General features: G+C 35.9%; 1 long non-coding RNA gene across 1 annotated transcript; it reads right to left on the reverse strand.

Annotated features, from left to right (window-relative positions):
• Positions 1-538: 538 nt before the first annotated feature.
• LOC111025161 (uncharacterized) lies at positions 539-16,698 on the reverse strand. Its single transcript, XR_015789345.1, has 7 exons — positions 14,933-16,698; positions 13,534-14,808; positions 12,355-13,220; positions 3,446-3,725; positions 2,263-2,362; positions 1,233-2,004; positions 539-1,060 (listed from the first exon to the last, which is right to left on the reverse strand). It is a non-coding gene; the product is annotated as an uncharacterized LOC111025161 (long non-coding RNA).
• Between the last annotated feature and the right edge of the window lie 6,772 nt (positions 16,699-23,470).

Genomic DNA, 23,470 nt, shown 5'->3' on the forward strand with positions numbered 1-23,470 from the left:
TTCACTTGGAGTTACCTTAGGTTATACATTCATATAAGACGTTTTTACATCATCTAGAGTTGATTTCTAACGGAAATTACAATTTTGTGTAGGGTGTGATTTGAAGCTTCCCAAAAGTGTTTGAAATGAATGGCTCTCCACAAAACTCTCAACCTCCTAACCATATTCATCTTTTAATCATGTCGTCTACTTCCATCAACACAACTAAATTTATTTTCCCAAGCCCGGTTATGGATAATTGGCTAAAGTTTTTAAATCCAACAAAGGCAAAAAACGTTTTTCTCTTCTTTTATCACTTAAAAGTTGTTTTTATAACCAAGCATCAATACTGATACAACTTTGGAGAGAAATACATTAAAGATTTCGCTCGAGTAACCTAGACATAGGACCTCGACCTAAGATTACGGTTGGTTTTTATTAAATTAAGATCTTTTTTCTAATAGACATATTAGGAATAAACTTATACCTTCAAAATCACTTAGACATAAGAAGATGGCGAAGTAAAATCGAAGAAAATTTATGAGAGGTGCATGGTGCATAGTTGGAAAATGAGCTGTGTTTATTGCATTAAGTCTTTAAATATCAAAACCAGCATTATCCTTATCATTTGTTACCCCAAAATCAATTACAAAGTCACCGATCAACATCATTTTCATTAAAAAACTTAATTTGTCCCTGAGGATCGATACTCGAAATACTCGTTCCGTTTTACTACTTGTGACAGGTGTACACTTGCGCTTAGGTTAAACCGGTCTCGTCATTCACGCAATTCCCCCATCCATCGATCACGCGAGATGAACGAAAAAAGCATTCATCCTGGACGCTAACGTGGTAAGTCATGCCACCACAGACTCCTATTTTCCCTCACATGTCAACTTTCGCTTTAAATCGATCTCGCTCATCTAGTCTGTCCGGTCAAATAAGCTCTCCTGCCCGTGTATCCCATGCCTGGTATCATTGATCTGTCTAATGGGAGCCGTCCACTGTCACTAAATCACCACCCCTAAGTCAAACTGGTTCTTGTTGTTGCACTGTGGCCGTTATACTAGGTGCTAAGGCCCTAATGATCAATATAAATACGAATGAGCTGACTTGATATTTGGGCATTATAATTACAAGAAGACTTTTTGAATTTTGATTCTTTCATATCTTCAGAGAAAAAATTGAATCATAGCATAGCTCAAAAGTGAGTTCTTACTCTTTGACTCGAGGGGAAGGAAAGCGATGATTACCTGGAGTGAGGTTGACCTTCTTTCTGCGTCTTATTAGAGTCAGTAGTTGGAAATCTCTTATTTTCTTCTTGAGAGGAACTATTCGTATATTTGTTGTTGAATAGGAATAAAAAACGCCAATCTTTGAAAATTTTGTCAGCATATAAGTGTTTTCAAATAGATCTATTCAACGATAGAAAAAATTTTAGAATGTAATAAAAGAATCAATTTAGAAAGATCCTCGATTTCTAATTAAGAATTCGTTTGGACCCTTACGGGTTGTTCCTTTTATATATATATATTAGGATTAGCATCAACGTTTCATAAGATTCAAGTGTTTATTTAGTTTGAAAATGGTTGCAACAAAAGCTTGATTCAAGGTGTCACAAAACAATCCCATTCTAAAAATAAAGAATACCACACCGATGCTCCTCCATAACTCAACTATATTTAAGAAAATGAGCTAAAGAAATCCCATGAAATAGTTATATATATGAACAACATTTTGGCTACCCTATAAATATCTTCATTGAAGATTGAAAAAAGAATGTTAAAAAAAAAAAAAGTTCTACAAAAGAGGAGCCCGTCTTGGTATTCCTTTCCTGCTTCTTTTTCTGAAGGATTTATTATTATTATTATTATTATTATTATTATTATTTTGCTCCAATATCTCTGGTACTACTTCATTTTCCATTACCTTGCAATGGTGTGAATGAAGAGAGATTTCAAGGTCAAAACGACACCCACATTTTTCACATCGCTGCTCCAAACCTACTTCTTCATCTCCTTTTTCCTAAATAAATATTAAACATAATGCCAATCAATTATTTTAACTATCTTTTCTTTTATTCATATAATTAACTATCACTCTTTTTTCGGGAAGATAGGTAAAAAAAACAATAAAACGCTATTAACATTCATGGTTACATCTGAATAGCCATGTCTATTGTAAATCTTTCACCATGGGATCCTCAACAAACGCTACTCAAGATTAAACAAACAAAAAATATGTATATGAACCTTAATATTGATAAAACAAAAAGGATATTACCTGAAAATCTCTTTCATGCTTCTGGTTGATCTTGGAAGGTTCAGTTGTAGCAGAAGCCTTTCGTAGTCGAAGATTATAAGGGAGCGATTTGTCATCCATTCTATATTCAACAATTCAACTCATCAACCTCTCAATCTTTCACTCAACAAAAACAAAAACAAAAACAAAAACAAAAAAAATTTGCAGGAAGGAGACAGAAAAAAGGGAAAAAAGAAAGTTAGGGTTGAGATTTTTAAGGGAAACAGATACTTGTTGACTGTTGAGATTATGAAGCCTAAACAGAAGCCAACAACGTATTCCTATTCATTTGCCTAATTATATGGATTCTGATCCATTCGAAATTTTGCTGACCTAAATTTGTGATTCATTTTAAACATATCATAATCGTATCAAATTTCAAATTTGTTGTTTGTTTGATAACAATTTAATTGGTTTTTAGTGTTAAGTTTTCTAAAAATAAAAACGCTTGCCAGTTGCGTAGGAATTTTTTTTTCCTTTTTTTAGGTAGTTTTGAAATATTAGATAAATACTTTATAAAAGAAAAAACAAATAAATTATTTTATGAGCCTCCCCGTTTTATTCTAGTGTTTGTCTTTGAAAGTTATGCTTACCTGTATGTTTCCTTTGTTATTAAAAAGATTTTCAAAATCTTAGCCAAGAAATCCAATATGCTTTTGTTTTTTAAATGTAGCTAAGAAATCAAATGTGTTTTTGAAAGAGGTGAAAAACATACCAAACAAATCAAATAGTTAAGGTTAAAAAACACTTTTGATCCTGTAATTTGGCTAAAGTAACAATTTAGTCCCTGAAATTTACTTTGTAACGATTTAGTCTCTTTACTTTTAGATTGATAACAATACTTTAATATGTAACAATTTTGTCCTTAGTAATTTAAAGTTGGTAATAATTTAGTCATTATAAATTTATAATTTTAAATGACAGGGATTAAATCGGAAAATTGTTACAATGAAAGTATATGGACTAAATCGTTACAAACAAAAACTCAATGATTAAATTGTTACTCCAGTGAAAGTCCGGGGAGCAAATGTATTTTTTAACCCAGAGTTAAGAAGTAAGCATCATTATAATTTTTTGTTTTCCACAAAATAAAACCCTTAGTTTTTTAAATAGATCTCTTGTGCTTGAACTTAAATATGTAAGAGGAATCCTTAAGCAAACTTACTAATATCTTCAACCCAAACACTTGATCCCTTGCCAGCCTTAGGCCCTCAAGAATTGCTAATGTCTCAGCATTCAACAGGGCAAAATACACTTCCAATCTTCTTGTCATAGCTGCAAGGATTTCTCCGATTCCTATTCTGAACTCTGTGTTTCTGCATGCTGCATCCACGTTTATCTTCACCGAACCAGGAGGAGGAGAATACTGAGGAGTTTCAGGTACCCCGAGCCGATAGACTAATTCGATCTCCATTGTAGATAGAGTCTCCATCAAAAGAAAGAATCTATGTTGTATGGATGGAATGGAAACCCAAGAGAGCAGGAGAGTTTGGTAAGAGCAATTTCAACACCTTTTTTGTTCTTTTACAACCAAACAAGGTATGATCTATTGTTTCCTCTCGATTACCATCATTGGCACAAATTCATGACAAACTCGCTACATGAAATTCTTAATTTTTAGAGGAATTAGAAGACTCCACATACTTCTCTACCAATTTCTATTCTTGTTGCAACGGGCTGAAGTATTTCCAAATCTGATATTCATAGCTAGTTTATAGCCACTTTTTAACAGTATAGAGGAAAAAATACTGAGAAAGAAAAGATTTTATAGGAGAAAAGCATGCAACATCTATCGATGAATTTGGCAAAAGAACGAGTGAACTTGTTTATAGAGAATCTAAACTCAGATAATAATAATTAACAATAATCTCAACAGAATAACAATTTAAGTAAAACCGCGTGGACTGTTATCTAGAGATGAATACCGTGTGGACTTTTATATGGAGATGAACAGTGAGCTTGAGTTTTAAACAAGTAAAATTAATAGCAGATCACGGCTTAGTAAGAATATCATCAAGTTGATCCATAGTGGGAAGATGATACACCAACAATCTCTTGGAACAAGATCATGAACAAAGTATGTGTCAAAGCTCCACATGTTTAGTTCTCGAATGCAGCACTAAATTTGGCATTGAGATGGACAACACTAAGGTTATCACACCATAAAATAGGTGGCGTAGGGAGAGAGATGCGCAAATCAGAAAATAAAGAATTCAATCATATTAGTTCAGCAATTGTAGTGGCTAGACAACGATATTCAACCTCCATATTAGACCGAGAAATAATAGACTGCTTCTTAGAACTCCATGTATGAGATTATTGCCAAAAAAGACATAGAAACTAGAAGTTGGATTTTTATCTGAAGCCCAATCTAACATCTGCATAACCATGAAGAGAGAAATCTCGAGGTTTGGATAACAGAAGATCATGATTAACAGTACCTTTTAGATAAAGAAGTATTTGTTTCACCAATTGCCAATAAGTGGAAGTAGGGGAATGCATAAATTGACGAGCCTTATTAACACTAAAAGATATTTTAAGACAAGTAAGAGTGGCGTATTGCAACGCACCAACAACACTCTGATATTGATGAACATCAAATAACCAATCACCCTCACGAGCAGAAACCAAAGGACCAATAATCATTGGAGTTAGAAATCGGATTGGCCTCAGCTATAACACCTTATGCAAAAGATTCATAATATATTTTGATTGAAAAAGAAATAAACCGCCTTGAGAAGGATAAGAAACCTCAACATTGAGGAGATAGTTTAGTAGATCCAAATCTTTTAAAGAAAACTGCTCATGTAGATCAAAAATGAGAGTAGCAATCATATCAGAAGAGCTGCCCGTGATTAATATATCATCTACACCAAAATGTAACAACAATGGGAAGAGGTGTGACGAACTAATAGAGAAGAATCAGCTCAAGAGTTAACAAAACCCAATGATTGCAAAAAAATAGTTAGACACTCAAACCACGCATGGGGTGCTTGTTTAAGATCATAAAGAGCCTTACGTAATCAACAAAAAAGTGGAGTAAAACCAAAAGATTGAAATCCAAATGGTTGATCCATAAAGATAGTCTCACTAAGAAGTTCATGCAGATATCCACTTGTCGTATAGACCACCCATGAGCAAGTACTAGTGTTAAGAGAAATATAGGATCTCTTACCTTTTAAATGAGAGTTGACATTGAATTATTTAGGTTTCATTTTTAGTATTTCATAGATATATGTAAATACTAACCAAAGTAAACGAAACTAAAAGCAGTACGAAATAGTAGGACAATTGCAGTATATTTTTCTAGGCTAAGGTAGTAATAGGAGGGTTGAAGGAAAAAACCACAGCCCATAAGGATATTGTGTGAAAAATTATTAAAATCACATAGATTTCTCTCCCCGACCCCAATTACACAAAACACGTAAATACCGTTCAGTTACTAGAGTTGGTATACCAGGCTTAAAGTATTTTAATTGTGATGATTAAAACACAAGCTTATGAGCTCTTTTTATAGTAGTTGGAACACACCTCATCCTTATACTTTTCCAATGTGTGACAACTTCTAACACATAGAGACCATCCTTACATTCTTCCAATGTGAAACATCTTCCATTCCAATATTTTATTAAAACCCAACAGGTTTTTCTATAATATACTCTTTCGTATTTTAAGTATTGTTACTAAAACACTCTCAATTATTTTTTGTCATAAATCAATTTCTCATTCAAACAGTTTACAAATCTTATTTTAAAATAAAAACTAATCCCTGTGGAGATGAATTTGTAATACTTCCAAATTATTAGTTGTGACATTGTGCACTTGTAGACCCTCTACTGAAGTATATATGCGCAACAATACTCAGGCACCGGGTGTTAATAGTGATTCCGAAAATGAGACATTTGTTGTGAACATCCTTCAAAACGCTAAAAGGCCTTCTGAACATATTAGAAAAAGGTAAGGCGAAAGGTGGTCACCTTGCCTAAGGCCCCTTGAATGAATCACGTGGCCTCTTGCTTCCTCGTTAATAACGATCTTAACTTAGTTATTGAGATACAGTCCACTACGATCACCACCCAAGGAGTATCAAAACCTATTTTAACCATTAACTTCTTGAGGAAAATCCATTCACTCCATCATAATTTTTGCTCATACCGAGCTTGAGAGCTGCAAAGTCATTCTTTCCTTGATTCATCCTCATTAAATGCCCAATCATGATGTTGTCTGTAATGGCCCTCCCAAGGACAAAAGCGAATTGATTTTCAGAGATAAGATTTCCTAAAACACTTTTTAAAACTATTTGCCAACACCTTGGTAATAATCTTATAAGAGACATTACACATGCTGATTGGGCGAAAATAAGCGGTACACTTTTGATTTTGCACTTTTGGAATCAGAGCTATATTTGTGGAATTCCATCCTTTGACCAGTCGATTACTATTTAGAATTTTCAAGCAACTTTCAACAGTTTTATTTCCAACGATATCCCAATATTTCTTATAGAAAAAAACGAGAAAGTCATTCTACCTCAGGGCCTTAGAATGGTGCGTCTGTTTAATAACTTTTTCCTATCTAATAACTTTTTCCACTTCCATTATACAATAAGGAGCTGTTAAGATAGAATTCATACCTTGAATGACTTTCAGAGAAATTATTTAGATCTAAGACTAAATAAAAGTCCTGCTTACTTTACTTTATTACAAGCACACCATATATATATGCCACTGAGAAATTACAATAAAAAATATAACAAACTTTGTTGGGATTGGTGGAGTCAAAACGACGTCAGATCGAGCTAAGAAAGAGTCGGGATCGAGCCAGAATGCGTCGGGGTCGAAGCAGGATGAAAATAGGGGAGAAGCGGATGTTGCAGGCCACTTGAGCCGAGGAGGCAGCGCCGCGGCGTCGCTGCAGGACGCCACGGCGCTGCAGCGCCACAGCGCTATCCAGATGGGGGAATTCGCGTCCGTAGTGCCATGGTGTCGAGGACAGCACCATGGCGCTGTTTCGATGTCTATATAAGTGCAGTTTCGGGTTTAGGGTTTTCCAGTCAAAAAAAGGGTTATTGTCCAATCGATTTTGAGCCGTTTTTCAGAGAGTTTCGTGGCAGTTTCAAGGGAGAGGCTCGGGCATTGGTAGAGGCATTGAGGCTCATCAAGATCAACACATTCGAGGTAATTAGATCTTGATTATTGTGAGTTTTTCATTCATGTTCCTAAGTATTAATTGTGTAAAATACTTAGAAGCTAGGGGGCTTTTGTTGAGACCTCTAGGGGATATTTTGGAGAAAGTTATTGTATCCAATCCTAAACAATATTAGTGAATTACCCACATCTGAGTGGAGGACTGGACGTAGCCCTTAGTGGTGAACCAGTATAATTTGCTGTGTCGTTTACTTGTGTTTATTGCTTTTCTTCCTATTTGCGTATTTGTGGTTGTGTTGGATATTTTCTGTGTAAGGGGAAATTATTCAGGTCAATTAATTTCCCAACAAGTGGTATCAGAGCTGTAGGGTTGCAACATCATGGGAGACAAATATCAAGCACACCATTATTATGAAAGGGAACTGAAGTTCAATGGGGGGAATTTCAGTTTTTGGAAGATGCAGGTAAAGGATCTTCTTACATGCAAGAAGATACTCAAGACTTTGGGAGAGAGACCAGCAAGGATGGTAGACAAGGATTGGAATGAGATGGATGAGCAGGCCGTTGCGAACATCGAAATGGTGTTATCAATGAATGTTTGTAGTCTGGTGGCGAAAGTGACTACAGCGAAAGATTTGTTGAAGGCCTTCCAAGACAGGTATGAAAAACTTTCTGCCAATACAAAAATACTTCTCTGAACGAAGTATTTTAATATCCACATAGAGTAGGGAACCTCGGTGAATTCCCACATTAATGAACTCACCGATATCTTGAACAAGTTAGAAGGGATGAGTGTCAAGATTGACGAGGAGGTGAAAGCTATGAGGCTGTTGCCGTCTTTGCCTGACAGTTGGGATACGATGAAGACCGCAGTGTCGAATTCGCTAGGAGAAAATAGCTTGAAATTTACAGCTACTTGTGATGCCGCAATATCTGAGGAAGCCCGGAGAAAATTAAGGAAAATGTCTGCATCTACTTCAGGGGCAAAAAACGGGGTTGAATCAGCTTTGGTAGCTCAGAATAAAGGGAAGGCAAAGATGAGTTACAATGGGAAGCAGCAGCAGAGATATAGCAGGGGTAGTGGGAGTTCTAATGGAGAAGTTGAGTGTTTTTACTGCCACAAGAAGGGACACATTAAATGCTTTTGCAGAAAGTTTAAAGAAGATGTTGAGAAGGGGAACAGTACTGCAAATGTTATAACAGAAGGAGAACAGATTGAAGAGTTTCTGGCTTGTGTTCAGAGGAACATATCTATAGACCAGTGGGTTGTGGACACTGCAACATCAGCGCACGTTGCTTCAGACCGATGTTGGTTCTCATCTCTTACTGTAGGTGATTATGGCTCAGTGAAGATGGGAAATGGGAGTATCTCCAATGTGAGAGGAATTTGAGATGTTTGTTTGAAGACAGGCGGAGGGGCCGAGTTGGTGCTACAAGGCATCAGGAATATTCCTAGCTTTAAATTCAATTTGTTATCCGTAGGGAAGCTAGATGACGATGGCAACAGTGAGTTTAGTGGGGGTTGCTGGAAGCTCAAGAGGGAATCCAGGGTGGTGGCAATAGGCACAAGAGATCTTCTGTTTATGTGTCAGAGTTTGGGGTTGTCAAGGGTTCACTGAGACATACTATGCACAGAGTAGCTGTAGATGATTCAGGGTGAGACCTTAGAGGATCAGCAGCATTGATGGCCAGAACAGATCAGAAGAATCTGCCATCGGCTCAAGTAAAACAGTCGAGAAGTAAAGAAAAGGGAAACAGGAATTTGATAAGCCATCGAATTCATACCTCAGCTGTCAGACATTCAGGCGAGCTGGTGAAGTCACATAGGTGAATTAGTGCATTGAAGGGTATCAGTTCTGTTTCTAGTGTGGCGACAGACTTGGGTTGGAGTGCCAAGTCATCAGAGTAATCTTCCTTCAGAGGTCGTTGGGTTCGATCAAGAAAGAAAGCGACGGGGACCACTTAGATCAAGTGAAAGTACGTGGCTATGTCTCTAAGTCTGGGGGACAAGACCACATAGAGTTGCCCAGTCTCGGAGCAGAGTCAGATGATGCTTGGGTAGGGTCAAGCAGTATTGATCAATTCATTGATAGAGGAGTCAGAACTGTGCCTTGACAAAGGGTGTCAAGAAGTTGATGGGACACTATTGATGCAGTGGGAGGTAGAAGATTGTCGCTTTGTCTCCAAGTGGGAGATTGTTGGGATTGGTGGAGTCAAAACGACGTTGGATCGAGCTAGGGAAGAGTCAGGATCGAGCCAGAATGCGTCGGGGTTGAAGCAGGATGAAAACAGAGGAGAAGCGGACGCTGCAGGCCACTTGGGCCGAGGAGGCAACGCCGCGGTGCTGTCCAGATGGGGGAATTTGCGTTCATAGTGCCATGGCGCCGGGGACAGCGCCATGGCGCTGTTTCAATGTCTGTATAAGTGCAGTTTCGGGTTTAAGGTTTTCCAGCCGAAAAAAGGTTATTGTCCAGTCGATTTTGAGCCGTTTTCAGAGGGTTTCGTGGCAGTTTAAAGGGAGAGGCTCGAGCATTGGCAGAGGCATTGAGGCTCATCAAGATCAACACATTCGGGGTAATTAGATCTTGATTATTATGAGTTTTTCATTCCTGTTCCTAAGTATTAATTGTGTAAAATACTTAGAAATTAGAGGACTTTTGTTGAGACCTCTAGGGGATATTTTGGGGAGAGTTATTGTATCAAATCCTAAACAATATTAATGAATTACCTACATCTGAGTGCAAGACTAGACGTAGCCCTTAGTGGTGAACCAGTATTTTGCTGCGTCGTTGACTTGTGTTTACTGCTTTTCTTCCTGTTTGTATATTTGTGGTTGTGTTGGATATTTTCTGTGGAAGGGGAAATTATTTAGGTTAATCAATTTCCCAACAAACTTTCGTCAAACTAATATACAACTAACATAAGTCTAATACTCCCCCTCAAAATGGAGAGTGAATATTGAGAACACCCATCTTAGATAACATGGAAAGAGCAGAATAGGGAAGAGACTTAGTAAAAATATCAGCCAATTGACCATCCAACCGAATAGGCAGAAGCTTGAGAAAACCAGCAACAACTTTATCACGAACGAAATGACAACCCAACTTGATATGCTTGGCTCATTCATGAAAAACAGGATTAGTGGTAATGTGAATGGTAGCCTCGTTGTCACAAAACATTAAGGCTGGAGACAGCGAAGGAACACGAAGATCTTTCAACAACTGGGAGAGCCAAACAAGCTAACTTGTAGTAACAGCAAGAGCTCTATATTCCGCCTCACCTGAAGAACGAGAGACAACACTCTGCTTTTTAGCTTTCCAGGATACTAACGAATCGCCCAAAGAGATGCAGAAACCAGTAGTAGACCGCCGAGAATTAGGGCAAGAAGCCTAATAAGCATCAGAAAACGCCCGAAGCTGAAAAAAAGTACAACGACGCAAAAACACCCCTTGGCCAGGCGAACGCTTCAAATATCATAATAAGGCATAAGCAGCCACGAGATGTGTATGGCGAGGTTGAAAGACAAATTGACTCAACCGATGAACAGCAAAAACTATATCAGGCCGAGAGACGGTTAGATAAAGTAGCTTACTAATGAGATGCCGATAAACAGTAGGATCTTGAAGCAAGGTGCCATCAAGGGCAGTAAGCTTGACATGAGGATCCATAGGCAAGATAGAAGGCTTACAAGCAAGAAAACTCGTCTCCTCCAATAAATGTAATGTGTAATTACGTTGGGAAAGAAAAATCCCATGTTTTGAACGCGCAAGTTCCAAGCCCAGAAAATAGCGAAGATCACCCAAATCTTTGAGTTTAAAAACTTGGTGTAAATGTGCCTTTAAATTATCAATAGCAAGAGCATAAGCCCCAGTAATGATGATGTCGTCGACGTAAACAAGCAAGGCAATAAAAGAAGAACCAGAGCCTTTGACAAACAAAGAATAGTCAGACTTGGTCCGTTGAAAACCCAGAAGGATCAACGTGTGCGAAAATTTGTCGAACCACTGACGAGAGCCTGTTTGAGCCCATATATAGACTTGTGTAAACGACACATCAAACGCTCCCCCTGAGGGATAGCAACGCCATGCTGATAACCAAGAGGCAAATCCATGTATACTTCCTAAAAAATATTCCCATTCAGAAATGCATTATTGACGTCAAGTTGGACTAAAGGCCAATCCAACGAGACGGCAATAGTAAGTAGAACTTTGACACTTACTAGTTTTGCCACTGCAGAAAAAGTCTCAAAATAGTCAAGTCCCTCTTGCTGAGTAAACTCTTTCGCAACCAAGCGAGTCTTATATCGTTCAATGGTGCCATCAGAACGATGCTTGATTTTGTAAACCCATTTACACCCAATGGAATGATGACCAGGAGGCAATGGAGCAACAGACCAAGTTCGATTGGCCTCCATGGCATTAAGTTCATCTGACATCGCTGCCCTCCAATGGGAAGAAGAAACAACTTGATGATAAAAGAGGGGCTCTGTATTAACTGAGACATTCAAGACAAAGTTTTTGTAGGCAGGAGATAACTTGTCATAGGACAAAAAATTCTGAATGGGATACTTAGAAGAAACAGGAGACAGTATATTCACGCCCAACAGACCATAATGATAATCACAAAGATATTTAGGAGGTTGGGAAACCCGAAAGGACTTGCATGTAAGGGCTATGTGGTTGGTATTCACAATATCAGCAATAGGCATAACAATAGGCTTATTACGAACAGTAGTAGACTCATTGCAAAAATCAGGAATCATAACAGTAATGCATGGAAAAGGCACCACATCAGATATACATCAGGCACATGAAAAGATGTAGCATGTGAAACAGAAGACCCATGATGATCAAAAGATTTTGGCAGTACAACATCATGAAAAGGATCAACAAAACTTGCTTAATTTGGAATAGCATGAAAAAGGGAATACCTGTTCTTGAAACACCACATCTCTCGAGAAGAAAACTCTATTGTGCTCTATGTCATAAAGCTGATACCCTTAATACCTGGTGGATAACCAAGAAACACTGAAGGTATAACCCTGGGATGAAACTTTAAACTGTTAGCAGATCATGTAGAGGCAAAACAAAGACATCCAAAGATTCGCAAATAATCATAGGTAGCCTCTTTATCATACAACCAAGCATAAGCGTTTGCCAACCCAAAACATGTGAAGGAGTCCTATTAATAAGATTAGTAGCTGTAAGAACACATTCTCCCAAAAATTTCAAAGGCACCCGAGACTGAAAGAATAAGGAACGAGCAACATTGAGAAGATGTTGATGTTTTCTCTCAACAACGGAGTTCTGTTCAGGCCGTTCTACACAAGAAAATTGGTGAAGAACACCTTTGGAACGAAAAAATTCAACAAAAGACAACTCAGGAGCATTATCAGAACGGAATTGCTTAATAGTCTTGCCAAACTGAGTTTCAATAAACGTGAAACCTGAGGAACAATAACCAAAGCCTCTGATTACGTATCACAATGTATGAGATCAAACAACATGCTGCTATATTATTGTGAGATGTAAAGGACAAGCGTTTTTGTTTTTCCAATGGGCAAACTAAACAAGAATCAGCAGTAAATAACTTAACATCAATATGTAAAACATCCCTGAGAGCGCCTAGATGCTTAACAGAGGAATGGCCAAGTCTATCATGCCAAAGCTGAAAATCAGAAACACAACTAGCATTGCTCACAGCATTGTTAGAAGTGTGCACAGCAGAGGTTGACTGAAGTAAGTAAAGACCATGCGAAGAGCTAGCTTTTCCAATCATCCTCGAAGATAACTTGTCCTGAATCATACAATAATCATGAAGAAAATTAACCATAATAGAAGCATGTGAGTGAGGGCACTGACAGAAATCAAATGGAACCGAAATTCGGGGACAAAAAGAACATTTCGGAGGTAAATATCATTATTAATCTGTATATCACCAGCCAAAGTAACAGGGATTCGAGTATTATTAGGAAGAGTCACTATAATGCCGAAAACCGCTCTTGGTTGAAGAAACAAATCCCAAGAATAACAAAAATGAGTAGAGGCCCCCAAAACTATCACCTACTAATCGGCAGAAATTTGAAAAAATGAGGGAGGGAAACAAGTACCTGCAACATGTGAAATCCCTGAATCAGTAGTTGAACTGTTCTTGGCCTTGGATAAATGTGATTGCAGAAAAGCCATCAATCCTTGGCATTGATCAACATTAAAAGTGGCGAGTGAATCAACAATAGAAGATGTAGTGGCAGATTTAGTATCATTGGACTTAGCATAGTAACATAAGGCGAACAGCCACCAGATGAAGAGCCTGAAAAACCAGAGGAACGGTATCCCGGCAGGTAACCATGAAGTTTGTAACACCGGTCTACTGTGTTTCCAACGAGGCCACAATGAGTAGAAAAAGGTTTGTCCTTCCGTTTGGCAGAATAAGAGGACGAACCAGAATTCTGTGATGTGTAGCAGGAGAAGTTGAGGACAGGTTCGAAGAATTTCGAACCATTAAAGCCGCAGACGAAGGTAACACAGAATTAGGCGAGCAGATATGGCTCGTTGTTGTACCTCTTGAGCAACTAATGCAAAGGCACGATTTATAGCAATTGAGCCCTAATCTGACTAAAAGAGTCATTTAATCCCATCAAAAAATGCATCACATACTCATTCTGAAGAAAAGCAACAGCATCCTTAACTTCACCACAAGTGCACTTTCCGCAAGAACAGATTGGCCGGTACGATGAAAGTTATGTCCATAAAGTTTTGAGACGCGTAAAATACGTGCTTACCGAGGAATGATCTTGAGACAAATTGGATAAATCACGCCGAAGTTGATAAATCTCATCTGATACCATATTTAAATCTAAGACTAAATAGAAGTCCTGCTTACTTTACTTTATTATAAGTAGACCATATATAGGCCATTGACAAATTACAATAAAAAATATAACAAACTTCCTACCTGTCAAACTAACATAAGTCCAATAGAAATACACTGAAGAATGGCAACCATTCTGCCATTTGTCGACTTTACAGAGGCGAAGATCGAGGGGAAATACTCTTTGAACATTCTCTCAATATCTTTTGCACTTGTCACCCAGTTTCCATCTTTATCAATTATGCCCATGATCTCATTTTTTTTCTTCCTCGCATAAGCCTTCCTATGAAACCAACTTGTGTGTCTGTCTCTCCACTGAAACCAATTTTCTCGTGAGTCCTGTCGCCAATAAACCTCGTCCTCCTCATAAATCTTGTCAAGAGATTCCTCTCAATGATGAAATAAAAGTGAAATCTAGATGAGATTGTTGATTGTAAGCCTCTGCTAAGGCACTTTTCTAGCTCCTTATTTGGTTGCTCAACTCTCTATTAACAAACTTCCCCCATCTTCCAAGCTGCATGTAGCAATCAGCCAAACTGAGATCAAGAGGAAATTGAAAAATGTCCTATCATCTGACCTTGACCAATTTAAATGAGTCAATGTCAAAACTTTGAACAGATCAAAGAAGGCCTTATTACCTAAGAAACGATCAATTGTTTGTGAATCGGAGCCTCTGAACTCCAATTTCTACACCAAGTGAAATGACTTCCTTGATAACCCAAATCAATAAGATTACGGTCTTCCAAGGTATTTTTTTTAAGTTCTATGTTGATGCAAAATTCTACCGAGGTACGGAAGACGAGCTCTGAGGTAGGCCGGCAACACTTAGAACGATTCTCGAATACCTGCAAGGAGGTAAGCCACTCCGACGTCCAAGTCAGTATTCAATCCGAGCTCAACAGGTTAGCATCAGACAGATTTCTTACCTGAGTCCATGGGTGAATGACGTATTTATAGCGGTATATGGGGTAGATACGAGTCTCATCAGTGTATTCCACTGCTCGGACAGGATTCTCCCAAACGACCTTTGGTCCGTACCGTTTACCGGTCCATTCCTTGTTGCGGTGTTTGAGGCTTGGCTGTTCACTTGCTCGCTTAAGTTGTCGTGGCTGACCTACACTACTTTGAACCTGGTCGGCCGTGCGTAGATTTACCCCAACGTTCTCCATCAATTTTCTGTCTCGCGCAGCACCTCCTAATTTCTCATGTCTTAGATAATTTCAAGCTTCTTTAAAGTTCAAGCCTTTTTTTCTTATTTCTTTCTCTGAGAGAAATTTCTTCTTTGAGAAAATGGGTCCGAAGGGATTTGTTAAGTGCATGCCCACGGATGTTCCCAAGACTAACCTAAATTTGAATGCGTTAATTGTCCGGTTTCTAAAAAGTTTGTTATTCTAACATTTTCTAACGCGTCATCCTATCGTGCAAATTACGAGCTGTGCTCTTCGTTCATTTCTTTTAATTGTAGCGATAGTAATAGCTATAATTCAGGTTGGCAACATACTTTTCAATTTGGTCTCAAATAGTGCTTGCAATAGTAATAGCAGCAATATAGATAGATTTATTTTCATAATTAAACTAAAGATTTTGATTTTGAGAGTAGAGGAAAAAAAAAGGAACAAACAGTCAACACAAAGAAATAAGATAAAGATTTTGAGAGCAGAGAAAAAACGAAAAATAATAAACAGAAGATTTTAATTTCGAGATTAGAGAAAAAGGAAAATAAAATAAGAGTCAACAAAGAGAAAAATAAACTGAAATTTTGATTTTGAGAGCAGAAAAGAAGAAACAAATCATGAACGAGAAAAATAAACTATAGATTTTTAGTTTTGGAGGAGTGAAAAACAAAACAAACAATGAACAAAAAAAATATAGAGCGAATATTTTAATTTTGACAGGAGAGAAAAAAAAAACTAAAATTGAAGATTTTGATTTTGAGAAAAAAGAATCAGCGAATAAAAAAGGCGATTTCGAGTTGGGAAAAAACTAAACTCGATATTTTTATTTAGAGAGCAGATAAAAAAAGGAAAATAAAAAGATGTGAGAGAGGAAAATTATTAAGAACAAGAATGGGATTGAGGGGAGGGGTGGAATGTAATTTCACGGGATAAATGACGTCAACGATCGTTAGAATAAGAAGTTAAAAAAGAACAGACAAATCATTTGTGCAGAGCATTATTGAAGCGTGTCTCGACTAATTTAATCAAGTTTGTGGTGTTCATCAAGTCGTTCGAATTTGTATCGTTTGTAGCCAATTACGTTATAAATTGTTGCTAGTATTATTTAGTTTACATATACACAGCGTATAGCTGTATATTAACCCAACATTGAGTTTGTCTCTTAGTTGATTGGGAAATTGGTTTGAAGTGGGAAGATAGAGAAATATTTTGGCTCCATTCAGTGGGATAAATGGATAGGATAAGCTGTTTTCTTATTGGCTGATTCAACCTAATGTAACTGTCTCCATCATCCTATGTGGAATTTCTTAATTATACACAGTATATTTACTCGGATTATTTTCTTTATTGTGTGCCACGTCAATATCGTTTGAAATTAATGTAGGGTCTATCAATATCAAATAATTATTTATAAATTATATGTTATGATGTAAACAAAAGAGTATCAAAGGGTAGGTACTCCCGTGCTACCAGGAATTTTTTCAAAAGTAAAATAGTTAGATGGTGAAATATTGAGATGTCATAATAACCACTTGAATCGAATTTTTACGACTTTGACATGGTCGGGTTAGACTATGAGTTTAATGAACGAGGTCGAAAAATTTACTGAACATAACTTAATTAGTCGAATGGTAAATTAGTAAGCTTAAATGAAATGCGAAATTTTGAAAGTAAAAACTATAAAATTAGGTTGGTTTTCTTTTCTTCCTTCTATTTAATATAAAATGTAAAATTAGTTTGATAGACTTTACACGTGTACTACTCTTATGTCTTCTAACAGAATTCAGCACTGCACCATTTTGCTGAGAATTACGGGGCATAATACATAATGTTCAATTATTACATTTAGACTTTAATTAAGGGATTAATAAAAGCTTATCAAGAACTTGTGTTCATAAAGATTTAATTGAATGAGAAATGGATGAACTATTGCGGCATAATTTAGACATAATTTAAGAAGGGAGTTATTAAATTAATATTAATTGTAAATTTGTGACCCCTAAATAGAGAGGAGACATACATTGGATGAATCAGTATCACATCGAGAGAGATCTTGAAATCATAGAAGTATGGTTTGGAAAGACTTTCGGTGGTTCAATTATAAGAACACCAAAGTTAAAACATATTTTGGCTTGGAGTAATATTGGGTTGGTTGATGGAAATGACTCGTATTAGGTCTCTAGGGATAGTCTTCGCTATTCTAAGTAGTTCATATAAAGACACTGGCGCAACCATGATGTCGTAGGGGAATGTCGGGATAATTAAGTGTCGAATCCAGATTGATCCAAATGCTAGTCTGAATCCTAGACCTAGGCATGACAAAATTATACTAACATTAATTTGATTGTTGATCTTATTAATTCTTTAGGCATAGTCTCGTAAACTAGGTTGTACTTGTGTGGTACCTTTTAGATGGTGAAATGTTGAGATGTCATAAGTCATAATAATCACCTGAATCGAATTTCATGACTTTGATATATTCGGGTTAGACAATGAGTTTAGTGAATGAGGTCGAAAAAATCACTGAATATAATTTAATTAGTCGGGTGGTAAATTAGTAAGTTGAAATGGCTCATGCGAAATACGAAATTTTGAAAGTAGAACTATGAAATTTGGTTGGTTTTTTTTTTCTTCCTTCTATTTAATATGAAATAAATGAGTTTTGTAGACTTTACACGTTTACTACTCCTAGGTTTTCCAACAAAATTCAAAAGTACACCAGTTTGCTGAGAATTATAAGGCATAACACATAATGTTCAATTATTACATTTAGACTAATTAAGGGATGAATAAAAGCTCATCAAGAACTTGTGTTTATAAAGATTTAATTGGATGAGAAATCGATGAACTATTACGACACAATTTAAGAAGGGAGTTCTTCTATGCATAAATCAATATTAATTGTAAATTTATGACCCCGAGTAGAGAGGAGGTGTACATTGGATGAATCGGTATCACATCGAGAGAGATCTTGAGATCATAGAATCATGGTTTAGAAAGACTTAAAAGAATTGATAGACACTACCTATACCAACAAGGTGCACCTTCCTTTTCGGTGGCTTAATCATAAGAACTACAAAGTTAAGCATGTTTGGCTTGGAGCAATTTCGGGTGGTTAACTGAATGGACTCGTGTTAGGTCTGTAGAGATAGTCTTCGCTTTTCTAAGTAGCTCAGATAAAGACAGTGGTACAGCCAGGACGTCGTAGGAGAATGCTGGGGCAATTAGGTGTCAAATCTGGATTTCAAATCCTGATTTGAATCTAGAACCTAAGGTATTACAAAATTGTACTAACGTTTGATTCTTAATCTTATTAATTCTTTGGGCATGGTCTCGGGTTGGAAAATCCAACCACCTTAAAAAGGTTTTTGTATGTCTCTTTACTATAGATCTTCAATGCCAAAATATTTTTTTGTTACAATCCTAAGTATTTTGTGAAATATAAGAAGAAAAGCCTTTTGCATAGATCATGAACACGTGAAGATGGAGGATTCGTATTAAACTTCGTATTTAGATTACTCTACGATGAGAATAGAACCTACTAATTATGATATATTCAACCATTATCAAATCATGTTTTACAAAAGACCACTACCAGCCTTAATCACAAACATATTGCTCGTATCAAGCTTTCAAGACGTCGCAGATACATTCATGTTCATGTTAAAGTGTTGATAAATGATAAAATGCTACATTACTTTCTATCAACTTAAAATGATGAGTTTAATGGTCATTTAACAAAACATCGAAGCAGGAATTTTTTCATCCAAGGATCGTAAGATATCAAAATAATCTCCATTTTAAAAACTTGTACAAGCTCATCATAATCTAAATCAGAAATTAAACTACCCTCTAATCTTTCCACTCCAAATATACACATTTCTTTTGCAGATCAACATGTACACATTGACCAAACTTCTACACCTTCCCATTATTCAAATAAAAAGATTGGGATGCGATGGCATCCAGCTCTTACAGACTCTTCATTATTTATTTATATGACAACAATAATTCATGTGAAAAGTTGACTCAAAATAAGAAATGAGATGCGATGGCATCCCTTCACAGACACTTTAATTTGTAGTTTTATTTTGTGCACAAATCATTACCAATGAGTGATAACTCCAACATTATTGCTACTCCACAGCTACCTAAGCTTCTTTGACAATCGCCTTGCCTGCACAAACCAAATTTAAACTATTAATTCCGTTAAAATCCGGGTTAAATTATAAGTTTCATCTCTAAATTTTTCGAGTAATTTTGTGTTTAATAAGTTTCTGGAATGTAAAAAAGCATCTAAATGGTCTAAACAATATGTTTTTAAATGTATGATATGTTGAAATTTTTAATAATATGGTGTGTCAACACATGTAATCATTTAATGTGATTTTTTTGCTATTTAAATTAAATCGTGATCCAATTATGTGTATGTTTTGATACAAAAGAGTAATTATAAATTGTCCATGGGTAAAATATATAGATATCACAAAATAGTTTCCAAATTTATGAGGGGTCAAATTGGAAATATTCAAACCCCGTAACCAATCAGTAATTATTTAGTCAAGGGTTATGGTCTCTAAGACAGAAAGATTAATGAATTCTAAAAGAGCCTCATCTTCTTGAGGGGCATATTAAGAAAATTTTAGGAGGGTGATTGATCAAATTGAAAGTTTAAGTGTGTTTATAACAAACATCTATACTTCAAGGGTAGTTTTCGCAATTTTTTGAAAAAAAAAATTATAGAAATATGTAACTTAAACAATCTCGGTTCATCATAAAAAACTTTCGAACCTAACTACCATTATATTTTTTTGCAAGTAAAAGAGAGCAACATAGAAATGAAAAAAGAGTAGAATGTTTCATATTTTCAAAAAAAAATAAGTAGCGGTCAAATTTTTAGTCTAGCGACCGTAAGAGGTAAGCCATCTAAAAATAGTTATCGACATGGACATATATTACCTGTAGGGATGGAGCGAGTCGAGTTCGTTGGCGGGACGGGCTTCACGGCGGCGATCTCCTCCGGTGGCACGACGACACCAGGCCACGGTCGGCAGGCGCAGTGCTTTCCCTTCTCCACACGCTTGTAGAGGTCAGGCAGGTGAAGGCCACACCCCTTCCATGAGTACTTCTCGCAGTGGTCGCAGATCACAAGATTACACATTTCTCTTTGATCTTTCAGCTGCACAGAAAAGTGATTCTGAAGGAATTATATGTGGGGTGTGGTGGCTTAAAAGTTTCACTTTGTGCAACTCCCAATAACCAATTTAACAAAACAAAAAGGTTTTGGGATTATCGCCAGGCTTCTCTTGTGTGTTAATGGGCCAATTTTTTCTTGTTCTAAAATTGTCAAACACTAGGTGGAGCTGGAGGGAGAAAGTTTTGGATTAATTAATGGCACAACCAATAATAGTTGCTTTATTTCTAATAAACGGCCTACTATGGTTGGTGATGTCCCTGACAGGTGTGAGTGTTGGATATAATTAGGGATGGCAATAGGGCGGGGTTGGGTCGGGGGCCATCTTCATCCCCGCCCTATTGGGGAATCTTTACCCCATCCCCATCCCGCCCTCGAAATTTTGGGGGTGGAGACGGGGCGGGATACTCCAATCAGGGGTGGATTTCCCGCGGGGAACCGTCTCCGATAAATTTTTTTATTTTTTATTTTTTTCTTTTTTTTTATCTTTCGGATGTTAAAAGTAAAAGAAAAAATTGGCATTGGGCTTGGGCTTTTCTCTTTAGAAAAAAAAATTAAAAAATATTTATTATAATTAATATATATTAGGGACAATTGTAAATATGGCAAAAAGATTTAGTAAAATAAACAAAATAGCAACCACATTTAGTTTTTTCAAATATAACATTTTTTTCAACACTCCAATTTTAAAATTACAACTTTACCCTGCAATATATCTGATATACATTTGTAATATATCTACAATATATCTGACTACTGATATATACCTATGATATACCACTGATATAATAATGATATACAATTAATTTACTTCTGATATAATTATGATATCTACTGAACTTCTAATATGACTTATCACTAATATACGTATGATAACTATTGATTTATCATACTGATACAACATTTATATATATGTGATATATACTTGATAGGTCTCCAATTTATCATTGATATACAAATGATATACCACTGATATAATTTCTTATATATGATTATATGATTTACCACTAATATAACATTGATATATACTTAATATGCTTCTAATTTACCACTGATATACTTCTAATATAACCCCGATATCTACTAATATAATTATGATACTTGTGTGTTGATATAATACTATTATATCTTTTTTTTTTCATATGAAAACAATGGTGCAAAAAAAATTTAAATATAAAGTTATTGTATAAAAGATTTAGGTAGATCATGCATGTCAAAAAAAAGTTTAAAATCTAACATACTTTATAAATTTAAATAATTGATATCCATTATATTTAGTATCTAATTAATATTAATATAGAATAAATACTAGTGATATAGTAATCAAACATTATTGATAATATTAGTATATCAATCAATAAATTGCAATGATAAACTAGAATTTAAACAGTTGATATACCATTAAAAATTAAACATTTGATATACCTTATATTTAGTATATTAGTCGCAAATATATTTAGTATATCATAAATTAGAGGTACATTAGATATATATATTAGAGGTATAATACATACATCTGATAATGTATATTATGGGTACATCTGATAATGTATATCAGGAGTACATTGGAGGTATATCAGAAGTATATCAAAGGTACATCGGATGTATATCAAATATAGACATACATTTGGATTTATATCAGATACAGATTTACATTGAATTAATATCAGATATCACAAGATTAAAATCGGAATAATAAAAATTCCGAAAATAAAAATTCAAATACAGCATTGGTGACATTTTTTGAAATATATGAATTATTTTTGCTACCCACCACAATTACCTTATATAATATATAAAAATATAAAAATTAATAAAATATTAAACGGGGCGGGGAGACCTTCCCCCGTCTGTGTCGGGGACCCAGATTGGGATCCCCGGTTTGACCCCGTCCCCGGTCAAATCGAGGATTCCCTGACCTTATCGAGTCGGGTAATGCAGGGATCAAGTCTCGCGGATTTTCTTGGATTTAAGCAATTTTAGGTTTAGTGACCTCCAAAGAGTGAGAAAGTACGTGAGTATAGACAAAACATGCAAGTCAATAAGAACAACTACATTTGCAGGTGAATATCTGGACCATTAGGTGTTAAAGATGAATAAATCACCACTCAATCCAAAAACTTGAGCAATATAAATGGGAAGGAAACAACAATGCAAGAGTTCGAACACAGAACATTCAACTCTTATACCATATTAATATTCATGGGATTCCATCTTAAAATCAATTGACAATAAGAGGACAGTCTATGTCTATTATAAACCATTATAAAGCCTATTTTCTTTTCAATGTGAGATCTTTGATATTAGGTACCAAATATATTCTATAGATATAGATTCCATAAAGTCACACCTACTTCTAAAAACCAAGTTTATAAAGTTTATAATGAAGAAGAAAGATGAGTTTGAGTGATTAGGCTGTTGATTAGGGACAAAATTTCTAGCTAGCTCTAGTGCAAATCTAGTGGTATGGGAAGGGATAAATTATCAAAGAGATTGATGGTTTATCTTATCTTTTGACAACAACGTTAAGTAAATTAAGCTCTCACTATATTCAAAAAATAATTGTAATCATTTATTTTCTAATTGAAAAAAAAGATGACTATTTTCCTCAATTGGGTAAGGTTAGTTTCAATTTCATTGGATTAAACTCTAAAATTTTTTTATTTCTTAAAGAAATATATAAAATTTGGTTAGAAAAACACTTCCGATTCTTGGAAGCAAGGATTTAACCTATATATTTTCAAATTTGTAACAATTTAGTTCCTATCATAAAATTTAGTTCCGAACTTACTACTTTTTTATCAAAG

The sequence above is a fragment of the Momordica charantia genome (genome assembly GCF_013281855.1).
Source record: "Momordica charantia cultivar OHB3-1 chromosome 2 unlocalized genomic scaffold, Mcharantia_2.0 BLBB01000002.1, whole genome shotgun sequence".
NCBI classification, from domain to species: domain Eukaryota; kingdom Viridiplantae; phylum Streptophyta; class Magnoliopsida; order Cucurbitales; family Cucurbitaceae; genus Momordica; species Momordica charantia.